The 19,825-nt window shown below is 35.3% G+C and overlaps 1 protein-coding gene across 3 annotated transcripts in view; it reads left to right on the top strand.

Annotated features, from left to right (window-relative positions):
- Positions 1-19,825, top strand: part of LOC128998701 (filamin-A) — a 184,286-nt gene that overhangs the window by 783 nt on the left and 163,678 nt on the right. The window lies entirely within an intron of this gene.

The following is a 19,825-nucleotide window of genomic DNA, read 5'->3' as shown; positions in this document are numbered from 1 at the left end:
TTTTGGTCGATAAGAAGCGTCCTCAAAATGAAATACAGTATAAACACTATTTGTGATCAGGTGATATTTAGTACTGAGTAAACAAATGTTCTGTTCAGTTTATATGCCTGTGTGTTATGCTACGATTAATACTTATCCACTTGCCTATTGTTATAAAAACTAAGTTACAAACGTGAACAATTTGAAGTTAAGAAAAATTTTAAATTTTTAACAGAATGTAAATACTGTCCTAACTAACTAAACCGTATTAATTGTAAATTAAAAGCTAACTTTATGGCCATAGCTTAACACATGGCCTAATTAGTGTTTACTTATATACTATCGGGTGTATTAGGGTGTCACAGACTTTAGAGATTGTAGATCTGGCCCAGCAGCAAATGAAAACTCCATGATCGTTTTGAATATTTGCCTATAAACAAACTAATGTTTAATGATGTTTGAATTGTTTGTAAATCTATAACTTACTTTTCCCGATACATTAAATCCCTTACATTAATATAACTTAATAATACAATTCACAACAAATAACCTGTTTGCCAGCATAGTAGCCGCATTTATTTATTTTGCAAAAATAAATAGGGTGTTTAGTCAAAAATTGTATCTCGGATTTTTTAAATATTGTTCAATAGGTAATACTAAAAATTAGAAATACAAATATATACTGTAAGGAATATTTTTTATGTTGAATATTAATGGAGATATGGAGCTTGTAATTACAGCAGTAAATTTGTCATATTTTGGTACCAATTCACATGAACATGAACATTATGTAATCATTAACATCATGTAACATTAACAGAATACATTTATCGTTGTGTTCTATGACCCGGCGTGAGTGTACACACTCTCAACGAGTAGTGCGCCGCCAGCGCAAGGCATCAAAGATACGAATTCACCCCAAGCGAATTAACATATCGCATTTAGGCTAGTACTCACTAGGACACCCGGTCGCTTATCAACCGGCGACCTGGTTGACGAGCGACTAAGTTGATGATTGAACGTTTTATTGCTGGGTGGTACACACTAGGATACCTAGCACTTTCAACCAAGCTGGAAATCAATCAAAATTTGGTGGGGATAGACAATTTGTTTTGTTCTGGTTCACGCTTAAGCCTATCAAAGTGTGAACCTAAATGACAACACCATGCCCCCGACGAAGAGGAAATAGCTGCCGAAGTTTTGATTATATTTAAAACTTATGAAGTAGAGAAGAAGAAAGAAATTGTTTAGAAGATTTTGGGTTAAAGGGTGGCTTTAACGTAGCCACAAACGTGTGTTCGTGGCTTTAAATAGTTACAGCCACATCGGCCCTCCTACGAGCTTTTCGACTTAAAAATCCTCAGGATTTTAAGAACTATTTACATATTTCAGATGACAGTTTCCGTCATACTAAGCAACCAGTGACACCCGTGACACCTCACATAGAAAAATACCCCCGCCGCAGCAAACCTGCCGTCTAAGCGAATTTCCATTTGTCCGAATTGATTTTCAATTGATCTATTTAAATAACATTATTAGGTTTAACGAGTACCTAGGTTTGCTGCTACAAGGAAACTAATAAAGTAGTGTGTTTTTAGTAAAATATTGATAGCTTACTATAAAATAAATAAATTTGCCAACTTTGATCAAAATATATTCATAAACAAGCAAACTTCAACATTTTACAATATTCTCCATAAGAATAACATGGGAATTTTAAATTTACCATTTTTTTAGTTTTCTCCGTAACCAATAACCGTACAAAAACACTTTGATATACTGAATTGTTTGTTTTTTTAAGCTCTTTAAGAAGGTTTAGAGAAAAATTGGGAAATTTTGTGTTTTGAGGGTAAAAAGTGAGAAAAACCCATTTTTACCCCATAAAACCCCCTATAAAACCCTGTTCCCATGGTCCGATCATGCTGGATCGCGAACTCATTCAAGTTTATCCCGCCTTACACCTTCAAACCAAATTTCATCAAAATCGGATAAAAATTACTCAAGTTATCGTGTTCACGGACACATATATATATATATATATAAATCTATATATATACCTATATATATATATATATATATATATACATATATAAAAATTTGAACGAATGGTGTTTTTGGCCTCTGGGGACATTAAAATGAAAAAGTAAATCGGTCCCGGGCCTAAGTCTTACCATGAGACCTACGGTAATAGCTACTTCCCTATAGGGAAATTCGCTAAAAGGACGTCAGATTGAGATTTTAGCATGGTTTTGTTTCGTCAGTTCATTTTTCGTTGTACTGCGCATGCGCTAAAGGCTGTCTCATGTTAAGTTGAGGCAGACTACCTGACCAAGAGGGTGGAACAGGACAATGGCTAGGCCATCCCTCCCGACCCTTGGAGTAAATCCCATTAACCACACTTCACTGAATACTTCACTTAAAAGCGTAAATATATTGATTAATTGAAAATATAATCAATTCATCATATCTAAAAATAATGTATTCTAGGTTATAAAAAAACTAAATTTTTCATTTTCGTCCCATGCAAATCGGCCAACTTTAAGTATTAAATCAAACTTTTCTCCTTATAACTAAGTACAATATTTAATTTTAAATTACTAATAGTTTATATTCTGTATTACACTTCGTTCATAATATTTATATGGTTTTAGGGGAAGAAATCTATCACCTCCACTTGACCCTTACCTTTAAAATAATAGCTCAACAGGTGATCAATATAATCAATATACATTAAATAAAAAAGATGTTAGGGGAACTTCTCCTCAAACCTCCTAAATATTGTGAAGAAGTAAATTGTGTAGTTATTACAAAAAGGTACGAGATTTTTAAGTTAGTGAGTTAGGCCCTACAGTTCAACTTTCTCTGCGTTAGGAATAATAAAAGTATGCTCTATAATATTCTAAAACGACTTAATTATATTAATATAATTATTATATTCAGTATATACTACCTAATTAGTATTATCAAAGATTACATATGCTAACGCCATATGTAATCTTTGGTATTATTGATCATCGACCTAATATGATCATGATGACCCTTTTCCCTGCCGAAACAGCTGTAATTTAGTTGGGTACATAGTTGTAACATAGTTGCAACCGGACGTCCGAACTATTAAGAGGCTACGCATAGCGTACGTGAATCTACTTCTCAGAAACAAATTTCGCGGTATGGTCCAGCGACAGCAATGCAATAGTGGTGAGTCAACACCGAAAAAAGACACATAGGAAAATATGTGATTTGACACAATGGATTGTTACGTATAAAGCGAAATTGCGAAGATCTTCCGAGATAGCAGCAACATCCGCGATTACCCAGTGTAGCTGTAATTTTTTACTTTACACAACAGCATTCGAAACGCCGTTAATGAGTGAAAACCTCGATTGTAGGCTTTTGGTGCCGTTACCAAAACTTATGTAGGGTACAACCGGTACAACTTGATACACACTGATGGTGGCTAGTTATTTGATTTAGTTCACAATTACATATTACCCTTGCGATTAATCAAACCCGTTATTTAAGCCACATGGCTATTAATCTCACTTCTTTAATGTATAAAATGTAAAATAAAAACAGCTAACAAATATATAATTAAAATCCATATATAAATATATCATTCTGAACAACCTACAGATAAAACTCTAATTTTATTTATATTGATAGATGCACTATTAATACCGACTTATAAATTAATTTTGTACTACAAGAGACAAACTAGAAGTTTGTTTTAATATTCAAGTTGGCCGATTTGCATGGGACGAACATGAAACATTTTGTTTTTTTTATAACCTAGAATACATTATTTTCAGATATGACGAATTGATTATATTTTCAATTAATCAATATATTTACGCTTTTAAGTGAAGTTTTCAGTGAAGCGTGGTTAATGGGATTTACTCCAAGGGTCGGGAGGGTCCGTCGAAGGACCGGCCTAGCCATTGTCCTGCTCTACCCTCTGGTCAGGTAGTCTGCCTCAACTTAACATGAGACAGCCTTTAGCCGTCTTTAGTTGATCAACTTGGTCGCTGAAGCGTACACACTCTAGTTTTTTGAGAAATCTGATTGCCCGGCGATAAAATGGTTGATCGGAAACCCCCAGGTTTTCGATACATGTCCGAAAACCAAAAGGTTGCCTGGCAACCTACAAATCGCCCTCAACCAAATTGACAGACACGTACACACACGGCGATATTTGTGCAATTTGGTCGCTCGTCAACCAGATCGCCGGTTGATAAGCGACCGGGTGTCCTAGTGAGTACTAGCCTTAATTCCAACATAGAGATGAATTTTACCCAAAAACAAACAGCTATTTTTAAAATTATTTAAAAAAATGTAAATATTTTTTTTTAATTTATAAAAAAATTAAAGTTGAAAAATTTATAATTTTAAATAGCTAGTGATCGTAATCTTATTTTTCTACACCTGAATGCCAATTTTGGTGAGAGTCGCATTACCCATTCCCCCTGTGAATTGGTACCGAAATATGACAAATTAACACATTTCAAGATCCACATATCCCTTAATATTAAACATAAAAAAATATTTCTTATTATATTTATATTTCTAATTTTTTGTCTAATTAAACAATAACAAATAATCCGAGATCAAATTTTCTACCAAACACCCTTATATACGAAAAGGGGAAAGTATTGCCAAAGAATCCCGTTTATATACGTGAGCACGATTTTGCTGGAAATGCCACGTCATTGCTATCGGAATTTTAAATACAGATGGAAAATAACAGTTAATGCGTTAATTATACTAGTTATTACTTTAGTATTGCACCTAAAGGAATCAAGGGCTGAATAGGTACTATACCAGTTTTTGGTTCCCTATAAAAAAAGCTCTTTAAACTTACCTAATGTTTAATTGTATATTAAGACTAACTTCCCCTTGACTACCCGAGTATGCAATCCTTTTTGTAAGTCTCTCCCTAAATAGTTGTCCAATAAGTGCTAGCGGAATGGTTGTATACCCCCTCTGACTATTTATATCGTTACGAATGTTGCCCCTTTCGTGTTAAGGGATTAGTATACCCATTTTAATTTATCAGTAATCTTGTCCAGTTTGTGTTAAGGGATTAGTATACACTTTTTGACCATTTCTCATGATCAGTAATCTTGTCCAGTTTGTGTTAAGTGATAAGTATACCCTTTCTGACCATTTCTCATGATCAGTAATCTTGTCCAGTTTGTGTTAAGGGATTAGTATACCCTTTTTGACCATTCCTCATGATCAGTAATCTTGTCCAGTTCGTGTTAAGGGATTAGTACACCCTTTTTGACCATTTCTCATGATCAGTAATCTTGTCCAGTTCGTGTTAAGTGATTGGTATACCCTTTCTGACAATTTCTCATATTCTCAAAATTAGGAATCTTGACCAGTACCTAGTCATATAATTGTTTCACTATCAGAGGCTATCTCTGGTGGAATTTTGATTCAAAACGTACAATATTATACTATGAATGTTAACAAGTGTACTTTGATAAACAATGGTCAGTGTGTTGAGGGGTGAGCACGTGTCGTTCGCTACACAGCCGTGTTGCGTGTTGTACACGCGTGCCAAAGCCGCATGTCCGTGTATAGGTGTGGGGAGTAGAGAAGGCTGAAGACGTTGCATTCCTATGACAACCAACTCGCTTATCATTTCAACAAGTAACAATATAAATATGCCTGTCAAGCCTTTATCAGCGGTCTAAGATTTTAAAATTGTGGTTTAATTTAGATTTAGTTTTCAAGGGATTGTTGTGGACATTATCCGTTAAGATTAGTAACAACATTTTTCCACGTTTTCTGGTATCTGGAATATAATCCCTCCCTGAGTTGAGAAAGTGCCTTTACCATACATAGTAGAATATGCAAACAAACCCAGCCAAAGCCGGGAAATCGTAATGGAAACTCAACACAACGAATTGTGCAGTAGTAAAAAAAGGAAACAACACCCTTAAATGAAATTAAATAACATTTAATTAACCGGAATAAGTTATAAAGTACCTATGTTGTATTTGTATGGAACGAAAATTGACCTGTGGCGTTAAGCATTGTTTGATTAGCAGCTTATTACTACCCCAGATTAGTAATTATTAGGACAAGCTCGTATACAGCTACCATAATTGATACACCATTTATCTGAAGGCACATGCTGTGCTTGTCAATGTTTCGCGTAACATTACATGGCCGGGAGAAAAATCAAACATTCGTCCCAATTTTCAGTAAAACTCAGTAGTATTTACACATTGTTAAGTATTTAAAAGTTCAATAAACCTGGTCAAGTGTATCTCTACACTAAAAAGAGGATTGATTATTAAATCTTCTTTTCAACTATAATAGACCTATGGAATTGATAGTGACGCTGAGCTTTGTATCGAATTAAATATAATTTTTTTACGATTGCTCAGTGAGTTCTACTTCCATTTAAACATTTTCTTGAAGTCTACATGAATATTAATATATGAGATGGTTTCTATGATTAGGACATTTCCAACTTCCCACAGTAATATTTCTCACAATACTATTTACTCTGATATAAAATTGTTTAAATAATAAAAAGCCCAACCGTGATAGATCTTTTAATATTTTAAAAATAAAAGCATCTTGGACACCGTATAGTCTGCTTCTGGAATGGCAAACCTGCAGTCGCGGAACCTCAGCTGTTTCAATATTGTTCAAAATCTATTGAGTCATCAATTTAATTCTTAAGTGAAATAATTAGAATAAAATTGTGGTCTAGAAAATCTATATTAGCCTAGTCCACATACCAAAAGCTTTGTCAAACGAACCATGGGTTTGCTGTCTCTACGCTCAATCAAAATTAGTATGCAACCTCCCAATTTTAACCCAAAATTAATTATGTGGAGTTTTGAATAAGGGAGATCAGTTTTTTAGCTTTCCAGCTGACTAAGATCAGCTGTTTCATTAGCAAGGAATATGTACTAGAAGATTATCAATAATTAAGAACAGTTAGGTCCAGTTTTGAGCCATGAATGGATTTTCGAGCACTCAAACCTAATGGGGTTGAATAAGGTTTTACAGTACTGCGGGAAATAGCTTTCGTCAGTCGAATGGAACCATTTTGTTATCTCGACGTTTTCGTGTCCCCGACCACGCCTCTTAGAACTCAAACTCAGTCCTAAAAGTCTTCATTTTTGGTTCCTGAAGATAAATACTATGCTACTGTGTTAGCAACTGACCTAGCCAGGGGGGGGGGGTCCTGGGGGTCCGGACCCCCCTCCCCTTCTGGTCTTAAATATAATATTTTTTTGTCAAATTAAATGTAAAGTTATATAATCTTACTGTATTGACGTTGGGGTTGATTATTTTCAATGAGAGCTAAAAAAGACAGTTTTAGGGCCTATATTTTTAAAATTTTCCCGGACCCCCTTTGACCTGGGGTGTATGGAATACCACCAGACACCCCGGTCGGTCTACCCCCCCCCCCCCTATTTTGAAATCCTGGCTACGTCACTGCACTGACAGTGAATTCCCTTGCATATGTATTTTGATATTGCATGTGCATATTTGTGGCATTGGGATCTGAGCAATTGACGCATCTTTTCAACAAGACAGCCGCCACTCTTGCAGTAGTTAAGTTTAAGTTTAGTTTCTTATGACCAACAATGGGATATTTACAAATACAGCTTTTCCAAACATAAAAATAAAAGAATGCATGAACAAAAACTGACGTCCTTTTGTCTCTTAAAAGTAACACGAAATCACAACGTTAGTTTTTGTAGATTTTACCTAGTTTGTCATTTACCGTAAACCAAACAAAAGTATATTAAAGTGACCAAACCGCCGCCCGCAGTGCACTATGAAAATGGTAAACCTTATTGAAAAGACCCCATCGACCATTCGGAACAAATCATTCAACTAGAGCATTTAACCGCATTCGCTCAGAATTTAACTTTATGTGACGAGAAAAAATAATCAGCTGGGGATTATCACTTGCAACACATTCTACAATATGCCATTTTTATTTGTGTTCCAACAATGTTTGGACCTCACGGATGCTGGAGGCCAGAGACGCTATGGTGGCTGTCGAGGATGTAATTACATAGACTATTGTCTGACGTGAGACTCTCGCCTTACCTCCGACTCCGACATTCTGCGACTATGTACACCAGATGCATCACAAGCGTTCAACTTACCTGATTCGACAACTGTTTTATTATTCATTGCGATTGGCCAGAGCCGTTCAGCTGTTTTACATAATTAATATACATATAAAGTTTGTATTAGACTATGGAAATTTCCTGAAAATCCCTAGTTCACCTAGAGTATCTTTACGTACAGTATCTTTAACGCGAGGGATAAATAAAAAAACCCCGCCGCAGTAAACCTGCAGACTAAGCAAATTTCCATTTGCCTGATTGGATTTTCGGACGTGAATGTTAAAGAGGTTGGGAATGTATAAAAACCCGAGTTTTATGAAAAAACTAGACCACGTACAATAATAAGTAGCTTTTTAATTCCAAACTAGACCACGTATTATAACAGATAGCTTTGCAATTCCAAACTAGACTACGTATTATAAATAGGTAGCTTTGCAATTCTAAACTAGACCACGTACTATAACAGGTAGCTTTGCAATTCCAAACTAGACCACATAGGCTACTATAGGTAGGTTTGCGATTCTAAACTAGACCACGTACTATAATAGGTAGCTTTGCAATTCCAAACTACCACGTACTATAACAGGTAGCTTTGCAATTCCAAACTACACCACGTATTAGGTAGCTTTGCAATTCCAAACTAGACCACGTACTATAACAGGTAGCTTTGCAATTCCAAACTAGACCACATAGGCTACTATAGGTAGGTTTGCGATTCTAAACTAGACCACGTATTAGGTAGCTTTGCAATTCCACGATGATGCAAGCATTGCATGTGCATGTGTCTAGTCAGTAGTCAGTGACTTTTGAAGCATGACGTTGCACGTAGGAAACATGTTTAGACAAGTTGAATGTGGAATGCGTGTTAAGTGTTACGGCGCTACCGGCGTGAAAGACACGAATGAGGATTCACAGCATAATAGAGTTATTTATAGGCGCCAGTTTCACAGAGAATTTGCGCAGTGTCTTTGTCGAGCTCACTGATTCTCATAGATGAAATAGACAAAAAATAGGTTTTATAATCAATTAAATGCACTTACTTTACCATATTTGCACTCAAAACGAAAATAGAAGCATCCATAGTTCGAACCAACTGTGTATGTTTTCGTCCATCCGAGTGTCTGGATGTTTTGTAGGGAAGAATTATTGTAAACGTCTATAGTGCGAATCTTGCTGAAACAAGATGGTTTTGACCGTTTCCTCTAAAAAACGTCTTGTTCTCTTTCATAAAATCCATTACCACTTAAAATGCTAAGTTTTGCCTGAGGTTGTGGTGTTTTAACTGAACAACCTAATTGTGAGGTAATAACAATGCCTAATTTAACATATAAAGGTGTTGGTTAGACTTGTTTTGAAATCACGTTCCACAAATTTCGCTAAGATTTAAAATATCCTGTACGTCAGTTGCATATTAAATCAACATTTTTTATCATTAAATCTCCTGCGAAAGATTTGGGTTGCGTCCAGTTTTATCTAGAGGGTGTAATGTTTTTGCAAGTTGGGCCAAATCGCTATTTCACGCCTGAGTCATGTTTTGGCTCCAAAACCCTCCGATGAGACCTTTCTGTTTAAGGTAAAAGTCCTCAGAAGGTGACGACCTCCGCAGTCGGCCTCGGCTCCCATCGCTATACTGTTGTGACTAACCATTATTTGTTAGGATCACATGAGTCCTTGCACATACCCGTGGATAAACGCAAGAATCGGTTCCAGCCTGATCGATTATTCTCTAGATACATTGAAGTTAATTGCTATAACATTATAAATGTAATCTACCGCTTTAAACTCGTCACAGTATTGAAGCATTAATTGCAGGTGTGTACTAAATCCATACAGTAGCTCCCTTCAAGTTTTCCATCATAACTATTCACTCTCAGTAATAGTAATTCGTATACAGGGTGATTGATATAAGTGTGCCAGCTGTTTTATTCGAAAACTACAAGAGATATCAAAATAAGTTAAATAGTAAGTGCCTTGGATTTTTTATTTTAAAAATTGTAGTCAAGTCAAAACAAATATTTTAGGCGCCATTTTTCCAATATGGCCGCCAACTTTGATTTTTCTTATGGAACACCCTGTAGTTTATGATGTATTCCGGTAGAAAATGTAATTTTAAGACTATTTTACTCTTGTGTTTTTTTTTTTTAAATAAACCTAACCGTTTCAAAGATAATAATGGTTAGTTTTGAAATTTCCGCATGAGAAAGAGTTTCGATAAAGGTCTAAGCAAGTAGGTATGCCAGCTGTTTTATTCGAAAACTATTCGAAATTTCACAACTTCAACCATTATTATCTTTGAAACGGTTAGGTTTATGAAAAAGAACACAAGAGTAAAATCGTCTTAAAATAACATATTGTACTGAAATACATCGTAAAATACAGGGTGTTTCATAAAAAAAATCAAAGTTGGTGGCTATATTGGAAAAACAGCGGATAAAATATATTTTTCGGCTTGACTACAATTATTAAAATAAAAAAATCTGAGGCACTTACCTTTTAACTTTTTTATATCTCTTATAGTTTTCGAATAAAACAGCTGGCACTCTTATATCAATCACCCTGTATAGATATTAGTCAGAGAAATATAGGATATGACCTTAAAAAATTGCAAGAAAACGTTTTATGGTTTTATTTTGTAGTGTTGGGTCTGCAGAGTGACATACTAAAAGTTGCCAAAAATCGGTCCACAGGAAACCTCCTAAAATCACGATTAAAAATGGCGGCTTTTCCCAACATTGAGCAAATTTGAAAAAAAAGATACCACATGCATTTTTTATTCAATTTTTTTTTAGATATTGACCTGGGACGACCACCGATGTTTATTGGGTGGTTAGTACTTCATTCCTATAGGGAATCCGCCATCTTGGATCCGCCATATTGGATATTAATAAAAAAATTAAATTTAATGATAACGTTGTGACACATCATTATAAACTAGATTTTCACGCTGATTTCAATGCTGAAATCCGTTTTTAAATATCTGTTTACGTTTTGAAGATATATTCAAACGAAAACTCCCCCCCCCCATACATTTCTTATGGACGTTTCGTACTTTGAAGATTTTTTAAGATAATTTTTCTTATATCTCCAGTTCTTATCAACGCTTGCAGTTCAGTCTAACCTTTAAAAGTTCTGTAATGTAAGAGCTTACATTTGCCCTATTGATTATTAAAATCGAACGAGTTAGAGACGAGCTACAATCCCCAAAACAATATTAAATTTAACTTTTTGAAATCTTTTTTTATATATTTATATCTCGAGTTGTTAATACGTCACCAAGTTCTATGAGGTCTCAAATTACTCATTTAATGTTTTTGGCAACTTTTAGTTTGTCACTCTGCAGACCCAACACTACAAAATAAAACCATAAAATGTTTCTTGCAATTTTTTTAACGTTCCCTGTGTCAGTTTTTTTAGTTTGTTTGGACTATATGATATGTTTACGGCTACGGTGGTAAATTCTTTCCCAACAATAGCAAACATGTTAGCACGAAGTACATAATTAGTTATACACTATATAATAGCCATTTTGGTACACTCTTTGAATAATTTCCAAATGATTTTAAATTTACATGTATAAACCTTTTAAAAATTCTTGGGTCGCTAATGATTATCATCAATGGAACCGGATAAGTGGAATATATATGTTTCTCATTGGAGAATCGCAATGAAATTAGCACACAAAATGTTATTTATATAATGTCACTTATTTTAGACAGTTACATTCTCGAAATCAGCCCAAATATGATCTTTTGATACTTCAATTCAAGATTTGTCCTGGAAGTTTGGGGCTGTTTATTGTTTGATCCTACTGCATGCTGGAATCAAAGTTTGCAAAATTACACCTCTACTACTATAGGCTGCTAGCAGAAGAAAAGTTATGTCTTGTAGACGTTTGCACTACATCGTGTTAACAAACTCTCAAAAGCTTATGTTATAACTTCGGAAATTATTTTCGTTATATGTTAAATGTATAAGGGGTCTTCAGATTCTGTTTCGTTCTCAGAGCAAGATTGATTTGCGTGGCAACATTGTGGGTCTTCAAAAGGCAGAACTATAGAACTAGGAACCGCTTCCTATTGTATTGTGAATCGTATGCATTTTCATAGAACATCGCTTGTGCGGCATTGTGCCTGAGCGCAACTCTGACAGCCCAAGAATTAGTTCAAGGTAGCGCAGCGACTATGACCCTGGCGCGGTCGTGGTCGTCGGTCGCCACCATCCGCCAGACGCACATGATCCTCACAGTGTGTCAAACAACAATCACTTACTACTTTGTCTATTTGTTTCTATCGAAACTTATTATAATACCTTTTGTAAGACATTGATTTAGATAAGAAAAATTTAGATTTGTTTTCTTAATTTTTCAAGATGAAGTTTTCAATTAAGGCTGTCTGAATAATCACCAGGGACTGTATCATGGAAACTGGAAAACATTTTCTCGATTTGATAGATGCCTTGTAGATACATCGTAAGGGTAAAGCGGAATCCCTAAGGAATTGTATTGCAGATTTGCAGCATTTTTCTACCACGAAGCGCCTCGACACCTTTTTCGAAAATGTGTTACGACTCTTCTGACATGCTTTCAAATTTGCAATAGTCATTGGTAACTTCATAATTATAGCACTTTCTGCAGAACATAAGTCATGCAAACTTGCGGGAGCAGTGAGAGAAAAAGTGAGGTTCATCAGTGGGCGTGTTATGTGGTTTAAGTGGTTTGCGTCTGCATTAGTGGCGTTTAGTGACCATGACCAGTGACCTTGACCTCTGCTGCTCCTTCGCATCGTCTCGCCATCTCTGACTCTCTTCCAAGAACCGGTCTAGGCTGCTGCCGCTGCTGCTCCTCCCACCATTTTGTTAGCTAGTTACCAGTCTCTAGCACCGTGCTCTGCTTGTCTAATGGTAAGCAATGAGCTCAAATTCCGAGGAAAATCCATATTAGAACGTATTTGTACTTGACTTTTGTTGATAATCTTTGGAGGAATTATAATTTCTTGATCCCTTTTTCTGCTACTTTTTGTATGCCTTTCTTCTTACACCTAAGAATTTTTGATCTTAGTTTTATCAATGGATTCTGTCTTACTGTTGACCTTTTTTGACCATGTGTTCAGCAATACAGCAATATATTACGACTTGAATTGTTTGAGTGTCCACGTCAGTAAAATTTTCAATGAAGGAATCAAACTCTCTTGAGGAAAAGCGGTTCATTCCTTTTACATGAGTCTGAGACAACAACCACTATGCTCTACCAACACATACAAGTGTAAAAATAAACAAAAACAATATTTAAGTATGCCATAGGCTGAAAATCTTTAACTTATGGATCAGCTGAAGACAATTTCAAGGGGTTTCCTGTCTGGTTCATGTTGAATTCGTTTTGTTGTTTGCTAACAGTTTTTTGTAATTGAACCTAATATAAAACAATTCAACAAATTGTTATTATATTTGTTATTATATATTAGTTAAATATTGTTCTGTAAATATTGTAACAAAAGAGGGCAACATACATTCTGAAGACCACTGTGAATAAGAGAAACATTGAACAATCTGCTGTCAATATCATCAGCCTCAAACTTCACCTAAATTAAACACATCCAAACAGGTTTTATATTTTATAATAGGATGGGAAGTCTACCAGCACTTTTAAATTACTGTATTTTTCTATATGTAACAAGTAATGTTGGGGATAGGTTGAGCACTTCAAAATATACCCATCATGAACCCATTACGGAAAAAGTATGTGTAAAAGAGTAAAAAGTATTACTTTTGAGCTCGACAAATTTGACGCCAATATATTTGATTTTGACTATTGGTTGTAACAAACAAGAATACAATAAGCGAAAGTTTTGTATAATTTTAAACACGTGATCGTCACATTTCAGTGGACAGAGAGTATTGTGGCTAAGGACTGAGGTCCTCTTCCGCATCATAAACATCATTACCCTGGTCAAGTATCTAAACCACTTTAGCTATTGTATCCAGAAGTCTTATATACTTAACATATTACCATGTTTCTTACCAGTTAAGAGGGCGAAATGATATACTGTAACCCAAACATGATTGTAGAATGGAGTGATATGCCTCGTGTAGCTTTGTTACTGACCAAGATAAGCTTTTCTTTAGCCAGGACCATTCATCAAAAGCCCAATGATCTTGGACGTCTGGGCGTAGTTCCGATACAGCAAAGAGCTGCTGACTTTTCTCAGGATCGATCACTACCAGGCGAGCTCTGTGTCCATTCCAATTATTTTACATAGGAATTATAGTAGACACCTTTGTTATAGATACCAAAGATACCGTTACGAGACTTTGAAGTTAACGTGTTGTGAGTGGTTTTAATTCAAGTTACAATAATTTTTGCATCGGGGAATTTGTGTCTTTCAGAAGATAGCCGCCACTATTTAAACTGGGGTTTCCAGTTTAGGTTAGGTGATTTTTATATTTTTTTGTGATTATTTCTGTTCAGTAAATAAAAAAGGAAAGTAAAGATACAAACTGACATAACCTAACCTAAACTGTGGTTATTCCACAATTTAAAAAGTGGCGGCTATCTTCTGAAAAAGACACGGTATTTTAATTGAATTCTCAGCAATTACTTAGCACTAAGCCACTTGTTTTTTCCGTTAGTTCACTGAGTAGAAGTTCGTCTATAGGTTCTTACCGATTCGCCATCCCTTTGCCAACATTGCCAGCTGGGCGACTGTCACAGTCGGATCTGGACCTCTGCCCAGTTGGACCTGACAAAGTCCAACGATGACCAGCCCAACTGGCCGCCGGCGCCGCGCAGTACCGGCACACTACTGCTTATAAACAACCCCCCTTGCCCTCTTCCGTACATTATAGATTAAACCTTGTGGCATAATTGCATTAGTTTAGGTTACTTACTAGCATCGGTAAGCCTATTCATCACAATCATGATTAACCTATGTATTGTATACTCCGTAGTCTTCTAGCTTTGACTATTAATACAACAACTTCTATATCTAATAGTCAATGCTTCTAGCCAATACTCCTATCTTCCTCAAACGACCCACTTGACTCCTTGTGTATGTAATTGACCTTGTGTTTCGGTCTTTTATCTTATCTCACATTTGTGTACATAGCTCGTGCCGATAGTGTGAGTCATGTTTCTGTATTATGACTACCTTTCAATAAATATCTAAAATTGTTGCATTCACATTCGCATTTGTGCTCACTTAAGTCGGATATCATTGCATTTCATGTTTGGGCCGTAGGCAAAGGAAGTTCTTTTAAGTTTGATCAATTGGTTTTGGACAACCTGTTTCAAAATGACTATATGTAAACAAATTTATTGTTTTAAATATACTTCAGTTGTTTTTATGCGATACAATCCAACTTCGAAGATTGTTTTTATTACTTTGTAATTTAAAAATACTATAAAGGTATGTTAAAATTTGTTATGCGTCCTTTCAAAACATGAAAAATAATATTTGTGTTTGGAAAAATAATCACCCCTTTAAGAACTGACGGCCTTATACCAATAGTAAAATACTCGTAGTAATGATGGTAAACAAAAACAAATAATTAGACGTACAAACATAGAGACACTCTTTTTCATTTATTAGAATATATTTATACATGGATACGTTATTTTAATTTGAAAAACCTGATGCTTCTCGTTTGTGCAATTTTAAGAAATAATTTAAAATAATTAATCTTAATTTTAAGAAATATTTTTGTTGATTGGATCTCCTATCTCTCTCTCTTTCCAAGCCGATGAAATGTCATTGATTACATATATTTTTCATAATCGTTCGACCGAAAATTTATATTCTTCCATTATTTGTCGTGTTCAAACATTTCTTCTCCGAGTAAAATTATATTGCATGACATTTTTTAAGCTAAAACCTCGTATGTCGTACTTCTACTTCCAATTATTGCAACCTCAATATTAAAATTAGGAGTAGATTTAATTCTTTATACTGTAATGAGATACAGCAAAGTCCTTGTGGTTAAAAATGTATAGATTTAGAGCAGGAAATTACACTATTTATAAAAGCACTCCTCATGCGCCTGGAAGATTTGAGGGGGACTCTTCCCGAAATAGTGCGAGTTTACTCTGTTCCGGCATTTCACGTTTTCTTTTCCGCCGTCCGTGTCTTCGTTTGATCACCTAGTGTGCATTGTATAGTGAAAGTAATGTAAACAATAATAATGTCTTACTAGCAGCCTGCGTCACTTCGTGTCTTCAAAATCCATCATATATTTGATATATAGTTGATAAGGGTGAAAACTATTATTTCTCATCATATTCCTATTATTTGCAATGCGAACGTGGTATCTTAGAAAAATTACAAATACTAATGAAACATGCTATAAAAACACAAAATCTAACGCAAGTCATTTTCTTCTTTAAATTTTAAACAAATAACATTACCCTACAACATGTTACTTGAATTTACTGAAACATCGCCAACTACAGATAACCCAATTTTCGTATGGATGTAAACAAATTTGTATCATGACCATATGTTTTGATTTAAACAAATGTAAACTTGAAAAAGTTTAGATGCTTGACAACAGAATTCAGCACAAACAATGACATTTTAAAAGCCTATAGGACGAAGGGCTTTCACGGGATATCATCCAAACCCGCAAAAGGCACATCTAGAAGACAAGAGCTTTAAATTAATACCCAATATGCCTATAATAAGTATTTAGAGGTCGATTTGCTGCACACAAAAATCCAACAAATTCTTATAATAATATAGATACGCGTTTATTTATTTTCAATCCTCAAAGAAAATGAGATATTAACACCACGCTACTTAAACCAATTACTTTTTAACTGTGAGTTTTAGACCCAATAATGTTAAAAGGATTTGTTTGCAAGCAAATGCACCTTATTGTGCCAACGAGCTAATAGGTTAGTATGGTTGTGTAGAATTTAAAATTATATTTAGAAATCGTCATGAACCCAAGTAACTATGACTATATATTTGGAGATCTCTACATTAGATCCCCAAGCTATAAGATCGTCCAAAAATAGGGTATTGTTAGGTGGAACAGAGTTGTTTTGCCTCCCTCTTGATATATTAATATCAGACTACCATCTTGCGCACTTCATGTTCATGAATATAATTAATATTCGTATGGATATTTGGACGAGTTAAATGCATTCCTCATATTTAATTTGATATGAAATTTCGTTTATTTATTCACTACTAGCAGAGTACCCGTCCTTCGTACGGAGTTTGCATATAAGTATGAAATGCTTATTGCAGTTTTAGGTCTACTCGTTCTTCGCGATTGCAATGGAGAAGGACACGGGATGAAAATTTTTTCTTAAATTTACGGTATGCCATACTGTAGTTATAACATCTACCATAGCACCATAGCCATGTTCTACTACTGCAACTTAACAAAAGTAAATTATTAAACATTCGCACAATATCACATATTAGTTATTAAATTAAAAACATCAACATAAATGTAAACAATCCTACTTTGACAGGTCTCATTGTGTATCACAGTTTTTTGTTGCTGGTTAACTTTAAACATCTGACAAAATCCTTTAGTTCCTTTTAAATATGAATACTTATAAGGTAAACATGGGAAACTACAGAGCCACTGGAGCGGAGCCCAAAAGAATTTTTGTGATTATAATTTAAGTATATGTTAATCAGGAATGTGAGCTATCATCGTGCCAAATTTCAGCCCAATCCGACCAGTAGTTAATGCGTGATTTAACCCCAAACAAACACACACGATTTCACATTAGTAAGATCTTTGATTAGGTATAGAATTTAGTATTGTACAACCAGGCACTATTTATCAATTTACACCCGATATTTGCAGGTGACTTTGTTAAAAGTCAAGACTTGAACATGTTTATTCTGATAACTATAAGCTAAAGATGGCGTTTTTATTAATGCGGTCTCTTATGTGTCCCCGTTCCGTGTTCCGCGTGAAGGATGTCACACATGTTGTTTGGAGAAGGTGTAGGTGAGTAGGAGAGTGGCCTGTGGTGATTGTTGACGTCACCTGCTGGGAGTGGCTGGGGCCGCAGGTATGATGACGTCACGAGTCGGTTCTCTGTCGCGACGTTGAGATCATTCGACATTTGACCTCCAGACTCCAGTTCCAGTCAGTGGTGCAGTAGACTAAACTCGCCATTTCAAGACCACTACATTCGACATTTGGCTACTCGACATTAAATGTTTAACACTTAAAAACTCAACGAATCATCCGTATCCTTGTAAACTCACAATTTCTAGAACACTGAGCTACTCAACAATACATATCCAACACTTACAAATTCAAATGATATCCAGCTTTGTATACTATACAACTAGCCTTCTCTAAAACACTTCACTCGACTCTCAACATTAAACATTTATCCCTATACACTCCACCACTCATCTCCACTCCACTCTTTCACGAGCCACTCCAGCTCACGAGTTATGATCAGAACGGCCTGGGAGATTATCCAAAGTCCGCTTTAGTATCATAACGTGTCGAATATATAGTTAATTTTCGGTTTAATGACCACAAACGTAGCCAGTGAGCATATGGATTAAAACATCATGATTTATCATGTATGAGTGTGTCCTGTGTACAGTATAACGTACTGCGACATATATCGGACCAGACAATCGATTTCGATTGGACGTGTCAGAACTATATTTTAATACAAAATATTTAATTTTTACCGCAAAGATCACCACAAGCTAAGCCTTGAATATTTTGTTCCCTTCAACAAAGAATACACAATAATGTATATTACATTGCAAATCATGTTCTTACTCGACTTTAACGAAACCCTTAAGTATTTATACTGTTAAAATTTAGCAATGACTCTTCAACGATAACCACTTATGTTTTCTAAGGTGCCTATGTTCTGAGGTTTAATAAACGATAGCCCTTCCACGAATAGGTTCCTATTTTACAGCCAACGTGTTTATCCATACAGAATTTGCGTTCTACAGGGCGAGGCAGTGAGAGCACTCCGATTTTCTTTCGTTGTCACATTATAAGTAAAGCAACAATGAATGAACAGCTCTGCTTATAATATCAATCAAACTATGCCATTTTAGTAAACATTGTGCCTGAGGCTTGTGACACTGAGATTTCGATGTAGGAACATATTTTTAAAATAGTGATTCTTGTGCAAACACCCAAAGATTGTTTGGACCACATTCCATACTTTGTGAAGATTGCGCTGTTCCTGTTCCACATTGGAAAACAATAGGGAACTGGGTAAAATTATTTAGGATAACTGCTGAAATCATAAAAATAATCGATGGGTGCCGCAAAACTCTTTGTACACCTGCAAATGTTGAAAGAGTGTGGCTCGCTGTAACTCAAAGTCCAAAGAGGTTTGCCAGAATGCTTTCGTTGATGGAAGCTTTCCTTTGGCTCTTTGCTTTCTTTGAGGGTTCTCCCTATAAGCTACTTGAAATTTAAGGATTTTCGAAGTTGCCCTAGAGATTTTCTTGAATTGACCAAGAAACTAAAGTGATTCATGAAGAAATGTTGGAAGGAGTGGCATTTTCATTCTGTAGAGGAATGGCATTTTCAAGTGACTGAAAAGGAATGTCAAGTAGGACGTTACTTAAAGGATATTGTTTTTAAGAAATTGAAAAATGACTTTGTTAAGTTAAAATGGCAAAAGATAAGCCATGTTATTTATATGTATAGGGTAAATAATATTGAATTTGTACTATTTATAAATTGTGGTGCTCTCATTTCCTCACACTGTATTTACAATAATATCA

Source organism: Macrosteles quadrilineatus, unplaced genomic scaffold (assembly GCF_028750875.1).
Source record: "Macrosteles quadrilineatus isolate MER2022 unplaced genomic scaffold, UCM_ALF_1.0 Scaffold_7__1_contigs__length_78375512, whole genome shotgun sequence".
NCBI classification, from domain to species: Eukaryota; Metazoa; Arthropoda; class Insecta; order Hemiptera; family Cicadellidae; genus Macrosteles; species Macrosteles quadrilineatus.
This window is presented reverse-complemented; position numbering and strand designations above follow the sequence as displayed.